Consider the following 18,336-nt stretch of genomic DNA (forward strand, 5'->3'; position numbering starts at 1 on the left):
CGACAATCCCGTCGTAAAACCGGTTTGCGTCGGTTGTTGCGCTGGATCCAAATATTGCAAGTCCTGTCACGGTCGCCAATTTATGTTCGCGCAAAACATAATAAACTCTTGGTTTTTATAATTTTGTTATTTATTACAAATGAAATTTTAACACTGCATACAAATAAAGTTAGGGTCGGAACGACTACTATGCCGCGCTGTGTTTCCGTGCGGCGATCGCTGGGCGAATCATAGATAATAAATACATTAATATAGAGAATAGATGAGCCACTCAACAAAGAATTCAAGTATATAAAAGCAGATTTTTTATGCGCTTTTAAAGATGCCGCTAGCATCACTTATTTCAATAGTCTAATATTCCTCTCCCAACATACGAAGTTTCTTGTTTTTCAATTTCTTCCAGTTATCCGGGTCACGTTTAGCTTGGCGTTTTCTTGCTTCGTTAATTGGATTACCGTTGTAAATGCCCGATGACGTGGATGGATCATCTAAAAGTAACCCTGAACTAGAATAGTTCGACTCTTGATCGTGATCAAGACTAGGACGGTAAGTTACGTCACTATCATTGCTGGAGAAGTCCGCATCATAGGAAAATGTTTAGTCAATTATTACGTCCATTATCTGATTCTATAATTTGAGTATAGTCGTAATTATAAAAAATTTAAGGTGGAAGTGAGGAGCATCGTCTTTTACTGTAGTCTTTGGCATCATCATAAGTTAGAGCGGACATTGATAAACTATGCCCTCTATCAACGAATTAATATTTTTTTGTTTCCATAGTGTACTGCAATTGTAGGTGGTAGTGAAGAACAAAGTCGTCGTTGGAAACAGTTCCGCTTTGGAATGTTTAAAAGTGAATATGATTTAGTAATATTACATTTGTGCTTAGTTATTTGGTAGTCATTACTGCAGCTTAATGTTCTGATTTCTGTTGTCACTTGATCATGCGCATCTGGAAACATACCAGAACCAAGAATAAATTCTAGAATTTGCTTACACGGAAATCATAACTCACTAAGTAGGCAATACAATGCTACTTACTTGGGATAGAAGAAATAGTAGCTTGTGGCTGTGTATTCTTCTCGCGACCATTCAATACTTTTAACATCTGTCTAGCTCGTACTCCCTGATAAAGCCTTGCCATTCGGGATATTTTGCTAAAAGAATAAAAAGACAATACCTCTTAAATACATCAAACAACTAAAAACGTAAAGGAAATATATCCTATCTATTTATCCTCCTATATCTATCCTATCTAAGCTTGTTCACTTGTCTTGCAAATTTTTATTGTTTTAGTCAAGTTTAGATTGTCTTCTGTTAGTAATATTTCTCTTACTTGGGTTAATTTGTTTCCGAATACTATTTTAACTTTTAACATTTCATCGAGTAAATTGTCAAATTCACATTTGCTTGCTTGGGTTTTTATTCTGGTCAAAACCTCGTTGAATTGTTCGTCTTCATTTTGTTCAATTTTGAAAAATATGTATCTTTCGAAAGATATATTTGTCTTTGGAGCAAAATAGTCTTTAAATCAGTCTTTGATTATTTGTAGGTTATTTTTGTCCACGTTGCTGAGATTGAAACTGTTGTAGATTTCTATCGCATCTGAACCTATCACAGCCATAAATGTTGCTGCCTGGACGTCGGCTGGTTTTGTGTCTAGTTGTATAGAAGTAGCATAACCATCCAAACTGTTGTATCCACTTTTTCCAGCATGTTGGTTAGTCCGTGACATTTTGTAGGTTAGCTGGCGGCTTTATTCCCGAAACTGCATCGTTCGTAGTAATTTTGGAACTTTCTCTTATTTCCTTTTCTTTGACAATTTATTTGTACTTCTGACACCATGTAACGTTGTGTTTATTTATTAAAACGTGCATTTGCGTAATCAGTAACGGTGTTTATTGTTTGACGTTGAATCATAATGCAATCATAAATTAATCCTCAGAATAAGAACAAGCATAGAAGGAATCTAAATTACCCTCATATACTTATCCTATTTTTTCAAATAGGCCAAAACCGTTGAAAAGAACGAGACAAATATTATGTTGCTAAGGTCGGCTTGCGTACACTTTAAAATAACCAAATGGTTACCTTTGGTCCTCTTTATGATGCCAAATTAAAAGCAAATAAAATGTCAAATGTTCCAACTTGCCAATCCCAAACAATGTCACAAACGCGCCCACACAATTTAGTTATGTTATACTTCAGCGCGTGCTTTTCAAAAGTGGCTACATGTTTTGTAATATTTTTGTTGTTAATTTTAATAAATACACAGTGATAAAGCGGTAAAATATAGCCCTAGGAACAAGCAATGGCCTGCGTTATTGTGGGGTGTAAATCTCATTCTTCTCGTAAAGAAAATGAAACTGAAATCATCAGCTTCCATCGGTGAGTAAACAAAAATCGAATATATTTGCTTAAACCCTGTATATAAGTGCAAAAGTGTTATTAATTATACTTTATTATGCTGTAGTCATATTATAATCTGCTGTTGGCCATTCGATCCAGTCATTATTAAGTATTTTTCATTTTTACCAATTTACGTAGTCGTGGTCAATAGTGTTGTGCTGCATATTCTGTCGATAACATAGATGTTAGTATATTGTAGTTTACTATTTTGAATAAATTGCCTTTTACTTTCAATGTATGGTGGTGTAGTGGTAAAAGCCACTTGGAAACCGTGCGCGAAGGCTGGGATCGAGGAAACTATCTGATTTTCATAGTGTGTTTCATACAATGTGTTTCATTGCAGATTCCCCACAGATGATGCTATGAGGCAAAAATGGATCGTTTCCATAGCTCGTCACAATTGGCATTGAAAAAACAGCACCGTGTTTGCTCTTAGCATTTCGACAAAGTTTTATTAACATTGAAATAAGTTATCAAACATATGTGACATGAATGATACCGGTGTGTTTTAATTTTACTGTCCCATTTTAGTAGCTTTTGTCAAATCACACCTCTTGGGTATCTTTTAATCCCTTACTGCGTACTGGCTTTCTCCTAGACGAAATTCCGGCCGATTTCTTGTTTGTTACAGCGGTTTCCATTCCTTCCGAAATTTCTAACATTTTCTTAATTTAATAATCTAAATGCTAGACCATTTTTGTGTGAATGATATTGGTATGTTGTAGTGATGTTTTGGTACTTGAATACCAAATCAGGGTTTTGATATCTTTTTTTTAGCCTCTATCTAAAATAGCAATTTGCAACGGCTTGTAGTTGACTGACCGAAAAGTGTTTATTTTAGCAGGTCTGTGAATTTACCATAGCCGATAGACAAAGCATTTATCGATATCGATAAGATGTCAGAAGGGATCGCAACACAATTAAATTTCTTGCTGTCTAAGACAGAGTACGCTCAAATGTCATAGTGTTACTTCTATGCTTGTCATTGTTCTGAGAATTAATCATAAACCAAAAACAACTTATCGCGTTCATATAAACCAGTTCACAATTTCGACACTAGATGTCTTTACTTTACATAGACACAATTTTTAAAAATTAATATTAATTGCAAACTGTGCTAATTTTCACTGTCGATAGTTAGAATAGATCCATTGTATATCTGTGTTTCATTCATTTACTAGCCAATAGCCATTTGTCGTAGTTATCGTTATTCATTTCTTTGTGATAATCGCCTGTACTATCCATGCACAGAACCACAACTATCCAACGTATTTTTCAGTCTTAGAATTGGTTCTATATAAATTGCATGTAGAACGCCTTAGAGATTGCTGAATCGAATCTCTGACACTGGCCACATGTTTTGCTCCCGTTGATGTTGGGGTCATCCAGATTTCTTTTTGAATGAGATCCTGTTTCTCTAAAGTTTGACACCCATTTGCGTATTATATTTGTGTTTGGAATGAAAGCGCGTCCACAGAACGTTAACTGTATAAGAAATGTACGTTACGTCGCAATCGGCTACCTGCAATTTTTAATAAACTTCGGCTACAAAAGCATTACTATCGTCCAAATTATAATGTATGATAAACACCCCATGATTGCCGCTGTCTATCGCCTTTACTCGTGCTCATCTATTCCCACTTCACTGTGTTCTGCGTTCTTTATAAACTGGATAGTTCTTTCAGCTCTATCCTGTATATCACACATTTCGCTTAGGTAGTCAGGCTTTTTTTTCTTTTGGCTGTTTGAAAACGATGGCAGTGACGTTGAATTTTGTGGTGGTGGACGTGATATAAGCGTCAATGGTGGTTGCGGCGTTGGCGACTGCGATAGTGGCAGCATTTTATTTGTGTGTCAGGAGTAGATACGTATATTCCCGATTTTCCAAGCGGCTTTCCTTGCTCAGACTTGAGACCATTTCTATCTGCGCTAAGGTAGGGTCGAATAAATTGAGGGGTTATTTTTCCTACAGCTGATGAACCTGGTGAATCAAAAAGCTTATAGAATGTAGGATGATACCGAAGGTGATATATGTGCAGTGCCGGATTAAGACAACTTGTTGCCCTAAGCAATTCACGCCTGTAGGGCCCCCCTACCATAAGTAAACTAACATCAGTCTTTAAAAAAAAGACATGTTTGATACAACGAGATAGATCATTACGTACCTTAGAATATGTATGAAGGACGACGGGATACGTGGATTAGGTATTACATACAGGAAAAACCAAAGGTTTTCTTATTTATTTATTGAAATGTGACTTGCGACTTTTTCCTGCATTCGCGGAAAATAGGTTTTTAAGTCCAACGTTTTTAGCATATCTGACTCTATATATAATATCGATAAAGCATCCAGCCTTTCTTGCAGCACCATCGTTCTTTTTTCATTTTTTATTATTTTTTATTTCGAAAAGGATTGTTCCGCTGTGCAGTTTGATATCATCAGAGGTAAAAATATACGTAGGGCAGTGTCACCTAATGTCCATTAGGGAACGCTGATTCAATTTTATCATCGTGTATTATTTTGTATAATTGTGCGTGACTTTGATGTGGACTTGTGCGAGGCAAATCACTGGAGCTTATTTTTTTATGACATATGAATGAAACTGTTGAATTTCGGTTCCAAAATCGGTATTAAGGTCTTGTGGATATGTGTTGACTAAATTTCTACAATGCTGATCGTATTCTGAAGTTTGATCGGGACATATAATTTTATAGACATCGGGTATTTTAGTCAGGAATGAGAATTTGTCTGTAATTTCTTTGTATATCTCTCCCCTTCTTCGCATCTCTACATTTAACTTTCAATGACGCTATAAAAACACACCATTTTAAATTTTTCTCTCGGACTAAGACTTACTTCAGGAGTTGGACCGTCATTGGGCATTTTCTTCCTTCGTCTTTGACGGGTGTCTTTGAAATCCACATCTGGTAGCTTTTCTTTTGCGCGGGCTTCTAAATTATCAAAGTCCGCTCGTAAGTTTTCTAAAAAAGCGACGAGCGATTCGTAAAGATTAGCGCATCTTTCCAGAGTGACTTCCGGGTCTTGTAATACCTTGCTCACTTTCCGGAAGGTTTGCAAAATTTCGTTCCACAAGACCAACATGAGTATGAACTCAAGTTCCTGCAGTTTATCAGACAAATTAGCTGCTTCTCTTCTGGTTTTACCTTTTTGCGCCGACTGTAAGGTTGTCGGCGTGGCTCGTCGCTCGAGGTGCCCCGGCGCAGTCGGCGATGTAGATTCCCGGACCGCGCCGCACTAGAAATTTGAGTTACGGCGCTAACATGCTCCCCGCCTTGGAAGCACCCTCTTCCAATGGTGAATCTTGCAGAGGACATATCTCATAGGATGCGGTCTTGATGCCTGCTACCCTGCTCACGCCGTCTTTGCTTGCAACAGTCGACACTATCAGACCCAAACTCCATTTGAGAGCCAGAACGTTATAAAACTACAAGAGTATAAGGTTTTATAGGTCAGGTTTCTTCTCTTTTCATTAAGTTCTGATTTGTTATTCCACTTTTGAAATCTATTCACACACTCATTTGTGCCTAAAATAGTCTCTTGCATATACATCTCCTATAAGACTCCATTTTTTTTTAAGTAACGTCGCTGAAATGAAATAAAGAATAATATGATAGCAGATACTTATTCGCTGGTTGCAGTGCTAGTTGCTAATGCAAACTTCCCAAATTGACGAAATTAGCTCTCACGAATAGGGACGAAACGATACCACTGAAGTACCGATACTTTTACTTGCTACAGTATCGGTTTTAAAATATCGTTACTTACTCGTATCGATCGTTTTCGTTGTAAAATTTAGAATGAAATAATTAAAAATTATACAAAAAAAATGACATTTTATATCGATATGAAACTAAGTTTTTAAAAACAATATGAAAAAAACAGTCAGTTTTTGTGGTGCCCAAAAAAAATTAGTTTTTCTATGTGTTTGCCTATTAGATGATTTTTGGATGCAGATATTGTTGAGCCATTCTACCCAATACTTATTGGAAAAAACCATTTTCAATTATTTATGGGCATTTCCAGTCGTGTTGCGAATTTCCACTTCTACATCTATCAACAGACGGGCTATGAGATCTTAACCATCGAAGCAAATCCTGAACGTTCCAAATCTGTCTTTTCTTTGGTGAAGCCAAACACTGCCTAAGCCTTATTCACTATTGCTGAAACTAAAGGGTGAGTTGCTAATTGTTTTTCTTTTGTGGGATCAGCTATTGTTACGATTAATGGCTTGTGAACCAAAATGGTTGAAACCACTAGCTTCCTAACATGTGATAGACTCCCTAAATAGGTTACGACATCCTGGGGACGAGGACTACTTGCTCTTTTCTTATTGTCTACACTATATAATGCACCGCTTCCAGGCTGACTCAAAGGTGCGTAAAGGTGTGTAAATTTTTATAATACACGATGTACTATAACGATGTACCGTTGGTTGCTCAACGTGAAAAATATCCCCGATGACCCTTTGATAGTGGGGAAGAAACGAAGGGCAATCAATATCTGGTCTGTCGGTTGGATTGCTTGGTTTCCCTTTGTGAACGGCTGAATATTGTCTTGAATTAAGGAACATAAATGAAGAACTGTTTCTGTTGGGGTGCCGGGAGACCTCCAGGTACTCGCGGCTGCTGGGCGTGTAACCGAGTTGAGAAACTCATTAGAAATTACATATTGGAATTTATATTTTGAGTCGGAAAGTGTATATCATGAGATGTAATTTTTAGGTGTAAAAAGTGAAAAATAAAAACCATTTTTTTTTTCCGATGTTGGTATTTATTTATAAAAAGTATTTTTTTTAATAGATAGTTCTTCTCAGTGGCATCGATCATCCAACGATCGGTCGAACATCCATGTATAACACTTTACCAGTTTTGTGTCTAATAATAGCTGTGACACCCGACGAAGCAGAATAGTTGGTTTTGTACGATCTTTTCGACCCACAGTTAGCTATGACCGTAAGCATAGAAATACCGTCTTTTACATCACCACAGGCAACAGTCTTAGCAGTTTCTTCTCTAGCGGCCTCTTGCATACTATCTTCTGCAGCTGATTTCCATCATTTAGCTATCTCGTCGTGACATTTCACGTAATCATTTTGCGTTAATATTGGTAAATCTATGGAAGCTAACAGTTTTTTTTAATTTGATCTACGGAATCCAGTCATCATAGCTCCAGTCACAGCTCCACAATTTATGTCCAGTATATCTTAGAGGTAAATAACTTAACGTCCATATTGCACATATTATACTTCATTAAAAATGGTGACTGCAAGCACACTTTATTCTCTTTCAACAGTTGTAAATTTTCCTGTTGCTCTGTTGTGGTTATTGATTGTTTTAATTTGATCCAAGAAATATTGGATATCTATAATTTTACGGCCTTCAATAACGTCATTTATTTTGAATGGATTTGCCGACTCGATTACCTAAAAAATAAAACATTTTGTCTGACTGAAACTGCTTGGCTGTTTACAACTGCTTGGTTGTCTCGAACTCCTCGGCTGTTGCCCTAACTGGCGTTCCTGTCTTCCTGCATGTACTTGGCCAATAAAAGTTGAGTCTTCTAATGACTTGGCTTGAATCCTGGTAATTTCTATTCTTTGGCTAGTTGTACAGCTGCCTCAAGAGTAGACGGTTTTTTTCTTAAAAAACTTTTTTTATGGACTGATTCTTAGAACTAAGGTTCCAACTAAAAATATGTCTATATCATCTTCCAGGCTACTAAACTCGCATTGATGTGCACGAGCTGTGCGGGCACGTTGAGAAGGTACGGCTTATACAACAAGCCGTTGTGCTATACTTTGTGGAATGCTTTCTCAACATCGAAGAAGAGAGCACCGGTATAGTAATTGTACATAAACTTGGTATAGCCTCGTGGCGCGAAGAGATTTTATGGCTTGTCCTTCTCATAGGACATAATTTTATAGTCCATATCCGTCCAAGATTTTGAGTGGATTTTTTTTTGTGTTAGAGTTAGAGAGTTTGAAATGAAACTTTCAGGATATAGTTATGATTATATTAACATGTGTTTTTAATTTCAATTAGTTGTTTATTTTTTGTTCTTTGCAAAAGACATTTGGCTACAATCTCTAGACTAAAAAGAATTATTAAGTTGATGTAAAGTTACACAAAATATGTAGGAATTATATTTTTATTTCGATTCTTATTCAGTCATTATTAATCAGTCTTCTATAATTCTTATTATTCTACATTAAACTCTCTTAATCAAAATACCCGTACATAATGAACCACCATAACAAAGATAAAATAAAAATAATCTCAAACAATGAATATGAAAAGGAACAGTCTCAAATTTAAATCTTAATTACTAACAGTAATCCTTACATTTAAATCATTATTGCAATCTTTCAATATATTCAAGATTTTATGCAGTTTAGGGGTGAAAATCCATGAAACAATTTCTTGTAAAACATAAATTTAAACTGCACTTAGTGCACATCACATTAGTTTTTATTTTATGGCATCTTCTGCACCGTCTTTGGTCCCCTGTCATTTCCGGTAGATGCTTGGCACCTTTTTGTCGCAATCTTTCAGATGGAGGCGTTTTAACCTCAAGGATAGAGAAGTTTTCAACTAGATAAAATTAAAATTTAAAAGAAATGGTCCTATCATATGAGCTGTTAGATTTGCTTACAATAGGCATGGCAAAAACGCCGGAAACGCCTGGCGCGATCGTTTCGGACCAGTTTGATGTTAGCGAGATTGGGATTGCGGAGAGGGTTCGAGAAACGTTACCTGGAGGAGGAAAACGTCTAAATTGTTATCGCGGACGAAATCAGAGAGTTCGGCCCGTTAGCCTCGAATACTATTGTGGTTGAAAAAACCCACTCTGAGGGAGCGGGGCTTGGACCGCGAGGGGAAATTTCCGGTTGGTGTAGCCATTACGTAGTGAAAATGGATTCCAGATTGAGCTGGAAGATACGTTGCTGGATACTGAACATCTCGGAAAGCCGAGAGCACAAACCCTTTCTCGTTTCCAGCATGAATAATTATAAATGTTTGCCTTTTGGAGATTAGTTTTATAACTCCTTTCTGATTCTTGTCACTCCAACTTTTGTCTTTTGTGTGAGATGTGTGTATATACGTAGACTATATTTTGTCCAAATAATTCTATCCGTTTCATTGTTACTTACTTCATATTTTTCCATGAGTATTTTTCTATTGTGGTATTGAGGGTAGCATTCCAGCCTCCCGGCCCGTTGCCCGCTGCAGTCAGGCAACAAAAGCCTCTGGCTTGCTCATGGCCCCTATCAATTCTTCTACGATGTAGGCATTCGATGTTAGCTTGATTGGCGACGGATGATCCTTGAGCGCCAAAGCTGTGTACGGCGATGTTTCTTTCATAAAGTGGAATTTGCACTTCGTTATTAAGCGGCGATAGCCTAGTTGGGTGTGGAACGGACTGCCAAGACGAATGTCCGCAGTTTCAAACCCAAGGGCACACACCTCTGACTTTTCTAAAATCATGTGTGTATTCTTTGTGAATTTATCGTTCGCTTTAACGGTGAAGGAAAACATCGTGAGGAAACCTGCATATCTGAGAAGTTCCCTGTAGGAATTTCGAAGGTGTGTGAAGTCGACCAATCCGCACTAGGCCAGCGTGATGGACTAAGGCCTAATCCCTCTCAGTAGTAGAGGAGGCCCGTGCTCAGCAGTGGGCAAGTATATAATACAGGCAGAGATGTGCAAAATATATTAGGTCTACACCTTTGCTCCCTCCGTTTTTTTTTTATTTTAAAAATTATATAAAAATAAATGGTATCTTATTTATGTTTCAAAGTATTGTCCGTCACTTTCCACTATTTTGGCCCATCTTTCAGGCAACAAACAAATCCCGCGTCGGAAAAATTCTTCATCCTTTGATAAGATCCAAGAATCGATCCATTCTTCCACTTTTTCAAAAGAATCGAAGCACTGGCCCGCCAGGCCGTGTGCCATCGACCTAAATAAATGGTAATCAGATGGAGCAACATCTGGAGAGTATGGCGGGTGAGGTAGAATTTCCCATTTCAGTGTTTCGAGGTACGTCTTGACTACTTTCGCCACGTGAGGTCGAGCATTGTCGTGTTGCAAAATTACTTTTTCGTGTCTATCAGCGTATTGCGGCCGTTTTGCTTTTAATGCCCGGCTCAAACGCATTAATTGCGTTCAATAAAGTGCACCATTAATTTTTTCAGAAGGTTTTAGTAGCTCATAATAAATTACGCCAAGCTGATCCCACCAAATACACAACATGACCTTGGATCCGTGAATATTCTGTCGAGGTGTCGCCGTAGGAGTGTGGCCGGGCAATCCCCATGATGTGCGTCGCTTAGGGTTGTCGTAGTGCACCCATTTTTCGTCCCCAGTACCAATACGATGAAGAAATCCTTTTCGTTTTTGTCTTTCAAGCAGCTGTTCACAAGCAAATAAACGTCGCTCAACATCTCTTGGTTTCAACTGATACGGTACCCAGTATCCTTGTTTTTGAATCATCCCCAGCTGTTCCAGGCGTTTTGATACTGCTTGCTGAGTTACTCCCAATGATTTTGCTAGCTGTTCTTGAGTTTGGCACGAGTCTTCATTAAGTAAAGCCTCCAGTTCATCATCTTCAAAAGTTTTTTCTCTGCCACCGCTATGCCGATCTTCAACAACAAAATCGCCACTTTTAAAGCGCTGGAACCACTCGCGACACGTTCTTTCACTAATAGTATCATCACCATAAGTACTTGAAATAACCCGATGAGCCTTAGCCGCCGATTTTTTCATGTTGAAATGAAAAAGTAAAATCTCCCGCAAATGACGTGAATTCGGTTTATAATTTGACATATTTAATTAAGTGTAACTATATGACGCAAACAAAAATTAACTAATATCGATATAAGGTTATATTTATAGATGTCAAAACTGATGGAAAACAACTGTGATTTATTTATTTGAACTATTACTGGCTACTAGCGCCATCTTTTGGAAAACGGCGGGAGCAAAGTTGTAGACCTGTATATTATAAAGTGTATTTAAATACAAAATGTAAATACTTTTCGTTTTTTATATTTCAAATACAAAATAGTTTTTTATTTTATATTTAAAATACTAAATACAAAATACATATTTCCGAAATACTTTATTAAAATAAAATACATTTAGTTTTATACTTTATTGTAATTCAGTTTTTGTTTTTATTTATTTAAACAAGTGATCAAAGTAAATTTATTTAACAGATTTCAACAAAATTATTTCTTCAAATATTTCATCTTTCCTCTGTGAGGCCTCATAATCATGCTACCATAAGAAAAAAGTCTTTCTACCGGCGCAGAGCTGGGCAGGCAGGTATTATATTTCAAAAAGAATCTTTACTGTAGGGTATTTATTTAATGATAGTAGGCAGACATCATCATCCTTCAAATATTTTAGTGATTCCAGGTCAATGGTGGTGTTTGCATTTGCACTATCACTAGCTACTGAGGAATTTGAATCATCATGGAACATATAACAGGATTAATTTTTTTTCTTTATTGTGTGATTGAAATCTAGTATTTGCATCTTTATGATCATTTTAAAAAAAAATCACTTCTGTAAGGAACAATTCCTTTATGTGTTCTCTACATCCCTTCGGCACCCATTTTAATTTAAAAAAAAGATATGACACTGATGTCAAATTAGCTTCTTTAGCTTTAGAGTCCTTCAAATCATTACTTTTATTTTTCAAACCTCATATCTAAGCTTTTTTAATTATCTGTATCAGTACTCCACAGTAAATACGATTGTCCATTTCTATGAGTGCAAGATTTTTTATTCTCATTAATTAACACTTAAAGCATCTCAATGTTTGCCGGCAAACATGCCAGCTACATGACATTACACGTTTCACGGAAAAATAACCTTATTATGTAGTATATAAGGTTATATTCCCGTGACACACGTAAATGTCAATGTAGCTGTCATGTTTGCCGGCAAACATTGAGATGCTTCACGGTTACCTCGTGAAACCTCAAATGAAAATCATAAATCATTCTTCTACTTACGTCATAATCAAAACTATCGTGATGTAAAAAGTATGATTTTTTCGCTTTTCTCTTTTTTACAGTGCCAAATATGTGTGAATTTGATGATGTTTCATCTTCATTACCAACCTCGTTTAAAATTCGGTTGAAAGTCCTTCTTCATACTCGTGTAGCTTCTGCAACTCGGTCTTGAATCTTTTTGAAATAGTTGCTGCCTTTATTCGTTTTAAATAATTCCACTTCATTCCGGAAATAATTAAATACCTTAAAAACAATTTCACGAGACTGGCCTCGCAAAGGCTTATCTTTCTTAATCTTAGATTCGGATGCCATTGCAAAAAAATAAAAAAATGGAATTGAGGTGCGACTGACGGCACACCACGTAATTGCGATAGAAAAAGATAACACTACAAAACCGAACCCAGCCGAATATTTCGCTCTTGTTTCCAACGTGTCCGAGTCGATTGCATTACAAATAAATTAATATAATTTAAATTTATTGGGTTTAGGTTATTATTAACGGATATTAATTAAAGTAAGATTTCTGATATTACAAATGCACTTGTATTGTTGGAAAAAAATACAGACAGGACAGCATATCGAAAACGCAGAACACAGATAATAAAAGCAACATAAGCGCCTCTAGTGGCAAGAAACAGTAACTGTTTTTGACTTGATCACAATTGATCCCTTAATTTTATTTATCTCCATAGATGAAGGTATTATGGATTATGAAGGTACGCTGGTTTGTACCACCCATTGTGGGTCTAACTGCATGTATATTACAAGCCTTTCGCTTTTAAGGCACAATTTATTTGGAACTTCCATTGCCTGAATTTCTAGCCATTAATCTTTTCAACTCTCAAAGAATTTGAGACTTCCATGTTAAGGTTAGGTTGTAAAACCACGATGCCGGCAATTCACAATTTTAACTTGTACACGTATATTTACTTTGCTCTTTACTTAATCCGTTTTTTTTACGTACCTGGGCCCATCATCTATTGGGTTTAGGTTATTATTAACGGATATTAATTAAAGTAAGAATTCTGATATTACAAATGCACTATTATTGTTGGAAAGAACTACAGACAGGACAGTATATCGAAAACGCAGAACACAGATAATAATGACAACATAAGCGCCTCTAGCGACAAGAAACAGAAACATCTTGATATAATATAATTTATAACTTAACAACATTCATATTCCAGTATGCTGTTTGATACTTACATTTAAACATTGCTAGATTTGATTCTAAACAAATACCAGGTTGTTCCTAGCTATGTCTTTAAAATGACTGTTAATGATGTAGGTTTGTCACTTATATAAAAAAATACGTATACATGTTTAATTTTTATTCATATACTTACAATTTTAATTATAAATAAAAAAGTTTAACTCGAAGTTCTTCGGGTTCCTGGACCCCTTCATAACAATATATTTCTTCCGAAAATGTCTGTTGTACGAAGGTGGGGTGGAAAGTTTCCAGCCTGATAATGAAAATCAACTTGTTTTTAATAAATTTTTTTTCGCTTTATTTTTCAACATAATCTCCATCAATACTAATACATTTTTCATAATGATGCTCTAATGCAGTTATATCATTTTTATAGTCCGATTCGTCAATCCCTCAAAATACTCATTTACAGCATGGATGACTTCCCTGTTGCTTCTTAATTTTTTACCACTAAGCCATTTTTTGAGTTTAGGGAACACATGAAAGTCACTAGGGGTTAAATTTGGTGAATATATATGGTGGTTGGGGGAACAATTTGAACTTTAATTCGGTGATATTAGCCATCGCGACGACCAATGAATGGGCGAGTGCATTGTCATGATGAAACAAGATTTTTTTCTTCGCCATGTGTGGTCGTTTATTTTTCACTAGTCCTTCAAACTTTGCAATAGCTCTGCATAGTATTGACCATTGATGGTTTTACCCTTCTCCAAATAAGGAATGAAGATAATTCGATTCGCATCCCAAAACACAGTCGCCATGAACTTATTCGCCAATAAAATTGTTTTTGCCTTCTTTGGGGTTGGTTCACCTGGCCCAATCCATTGTTTCGACGGTTGTTTACTTTCAGAAGTGTAGAGGTGAATCTAAGTTTCATCCACTGTTATAAATCGACGCAATAATTCGCTGGGGTCTCGCTTGTAGAGCGCCAAATTTTCGATTGAAACAGTTTTCCGGGTCAATTTTTGATCGACCGCTAGCAAACGCGGCACCCACCTAGTACAGAGCTTCTCTATGCTGAAATGTTCATGTAAAATATTGCGTTCACGTTCAGTTGATGTCCTAGTAGCCAAAGTCACTTTTAATCACCGGTCCTCCATCGACATTTTATGATTTTTTTTTTAATAATTTACGGAGAAGTGACGTCAACGGGGCGTCCTGAACGTGGTTCATCAGAAGTGCTCGTTCGACTTTTGAATCCAGCTCTTCTTTAATTTGAAATGGTGTTAGGTCTTTTAAATAGGGGTATTTAATGACTGCGCGCTGCTCTGAGTTTTCCCTTTTTATGCAAGCAATCGAGGCGTCTTGTTCTATTGGCTCTCAAACGTATACTAACAAAAAAGTCGACCTGACAATTTAAATATAAGCTAGTGGGAAACAGTACTATAGAATACAAGCCAAAACTTTGACCTGCTAGCGTTATATTTAGGTTAGGCCGAAAACTTTTCACCCCTATCCTCGTAAAGCCCCCTGTTTTAATAATATTTCTTTATAAACTTAATTCCGATAAACCTTGCCATTCGGTACCAAAATGTTTACTCTGTAATTTATTTACATCATGTAATTTACTTTTATTAACAGCTACTATGCTGTGCAGAAAAAATGGTTCTATTTTATATACAAGTTGTCGTGGTCTGCAAATATTTTGAGCGATAGCTATGTCACTCTTATAGTATATTTCGCCACCCACAAGTACATTAGGAGGTTTTCTTGAACGACGCAGAATGTATGTTTTACTGGTTGAATTGAATATTCCAAGTTGTGGTAGATTTTACTTTGTCCTTGATAGATGACTTCCAATCAAACATCTACCATTCTTCACCAATTTTTTCTAATGTGGCGTTTTCAAACAGAAATTCTATGATTTTTTGGGATGAAGTACTGCCTCTAATTTACGTAGTTTTTTTTTCAATAACTCCAAAAATGCGATCAGGCTTCTGGCTTCCTTATTGATAACTCTGGAAGTCTCTTTAAAACCTCAGTAAACAATCTTTCTCATCTTCTTCTTTTTTGGTATTGAATGGACCTTATTGTTCTTCCTAGCTAAGTTGTAAGCTAAAGATCTTAAAGCTTTCACTGTCCGTAAGTTCAACATTCCATATCCATAATATATTCACACACCTCGACCTCTTTCGATTCTGTAAAAACTTGTTCTTTAGGACCTAAAGAAACCTTTCCTGTACATTTACCGGTAGAAATGTTGCTTTCGAGGCTATCACGAGCCGTTTTGACAGTTTGCAGTACAGAAAATGTTTGTGAAGCCAACAAATATCCTATTCTTTTTTAATAACAGCATCCACACAGCTTTTTTTGATATTGTCTTCGGGCCAATCCCTTCTATTTGTCGTTCTTTTATAATTCCTAACCATCCTGAAAGAAACAAAAAAAAATGTTAACCTTCAATGCCTAGGACTAAAGGCAAGATGTCGTCCACCATCCCCTAGAGAGATGCAAAAAAAACGTGACATGCACGAAAATGGCTGGCGGAAAAACAGTAGACCTCGCCCGCGCCTCCGCGCACGCCTCAACCATGCACGCCTCACCGTGTGTTGGCGATGGGTAAACTGCTATTGCAAGCGCAGGAATATTGAAGATCCCGCCTTTTGCGACCAGATGGTGCCAAAAGTCTTGTCATAATTAACATTCCACCCCCCAGTTAAGGGTTCAGCCGACAGCTGACCCATCAGTAGGTAACACGACTGTTCGCGTCACGGAACGAGTAATGTCCCATTAGCAGTTCTTATTTCTAATACTCGCATAACACCATTATATCGAGGAAACACATTTTTTAGATTAGATATTATGATAGAACAGTTTTTAACACGGATACACAATTTCGCACAACCGTCGTAAAGTTACGTAATTCACTTCCAATTTCAGTCACTCTTGGCAATGATCGAACTTTCTGTATGGCAGCCCTTTAATTTGCAGCAGTAAATCTGATGGCCAAACGCGTCTTCTAACGCCTCGATGATCTCTTTAGGGTAACAGCAGGTTTGCAGCTGGTATTCAATGACTGTTTTTAAAGCAAGGTACCACTGGTTGTTACAAAAATACTAGAAAAAAAACCCTACCCCTTCCCAATTCACAGTAGGAGATGGTATCACGAGTAATACTATGGGTTTTCATCGGTTTAAAACAAGATTGCTCCTCATATTATATTTACTTCGAATTTACATCAAAAATACAGAATGATTGAAAACATTATAGCAAAAAGTTATTGGAAGTCGACGATCCCTATGTAAATTATCGATTCTGCAAAATTGCATTTTGCACATGCAATACTTTACGTAGGAACCGTGGAATAAACATCGCTTGTTTAGTATTAAATACCATGGCGATAAGCACTTCGATCCTTATTGTCTTAAACAAATGCAGTTCATTTTCATAAGGACCGTTTAAATATCGACAGTTTCTACGCAAAGTATTGAATCTACAAAATGCAATTTTGCAGATTCGATATTATACATAGGGACCGTCGAAGTATAATATTCATAGAAGTAATTTCTATTAACATTAAAGCATAAAATATATTACATTTCGAGCATTTAACGAATGTCAAGTTCCTACAACCAAAATACATTTAGAAACTTGCTATCTCCAGCTTTAACTCTTGCCGCCTTATTACAAAAACATAGCTTAGTACTGGGTTTAAACCAAGACTAAAAGTCTAGGTTTGTTACGGTATTAACGTTAGTTCTTGGACTAAAATTCATTCTTATTACAAATCCAAGACCAACTGAGGATTATCTAGTACCAAAGATAGTCCCTGGTTTAATTAATATCCACAGATTATAGGCAAAAAATTACAGTGATCCATTTATTCATTCACTCGGCGATTGCCGCAGCGTTCCCTTACACATAGCTTGTATGAATGGAAGGGCAAAATGTGTAATAAAATGTGATTTTGATGATGATGATGATAATGCTAATTATATACTATTTTGTCATTTAAATATATCTTAAAGCTGAATAATTGTAATTGGCATGAATTATATTTTTGATTCATTGCTTACTTTGTATTTAGCTAGCGTATAACGGAATGAAGTGTGCGGCGCGCGTACTTGAATATTATCGAAAAGTTTACATAGAAGTTTATTTATGGTTCTATTTAATAGCACTTAAAGTAACATAAAGCACCGTTGTTCGTTTATAACTATTTAGGCACAGCAACAGCGTTATAAGTGCATTTGTTTTAGTTGTGTAATCACGTACGCAACGTATACTTATATCGTTAGTTATTCCAATTGAAAATGGAACAATCAAAGAAAAAGGGGTGAAAGTTGGACTTTTGAAGAAAAGGTTAGTTCAAATCAATTATCTTGTTAATAAACAATGCAATAAAGCAGAATTTTATTCAATTAATACGACTTTCCTTCTTATTCTAGGAAATACTACGTCAACTTATTTCTGAGTCAGCTCACATATTAGAAAATAAATCAACTAAGACGAATACCAATATGTTGAAATCCAAAGAATGGAAAAATATAACAAATAATTGAGTAATTTTGCTGTTTTTCCAATGATATAAGTACATAATTTACCATGATACTTATGTGTGTAGATTTTTCAGACTGAACGAACTTAGGGGAAGAAATCGAACTACTGGAGAGATAATTTGGCGTTGGCTGCCAATTTCATCCGCTTCCAAGCCAATTTGATCTCTCC

The sequence above is a fragment of the Manduca sexta genome, chromosome 7 (genome assembly GCF_014839805.1).
Source record: "Manduca sexta isolate Smith_Timp_Sample1 chromosome 7, JHU_Msex_v1.0, whole genome shotgun sequence".
NCBI classification, from domain to species: Eukaryota; Metazoa; Arthropoda; class Insecta; order Lepidoptera; family Sphingidae; genus Manduca; species Manduca sexta.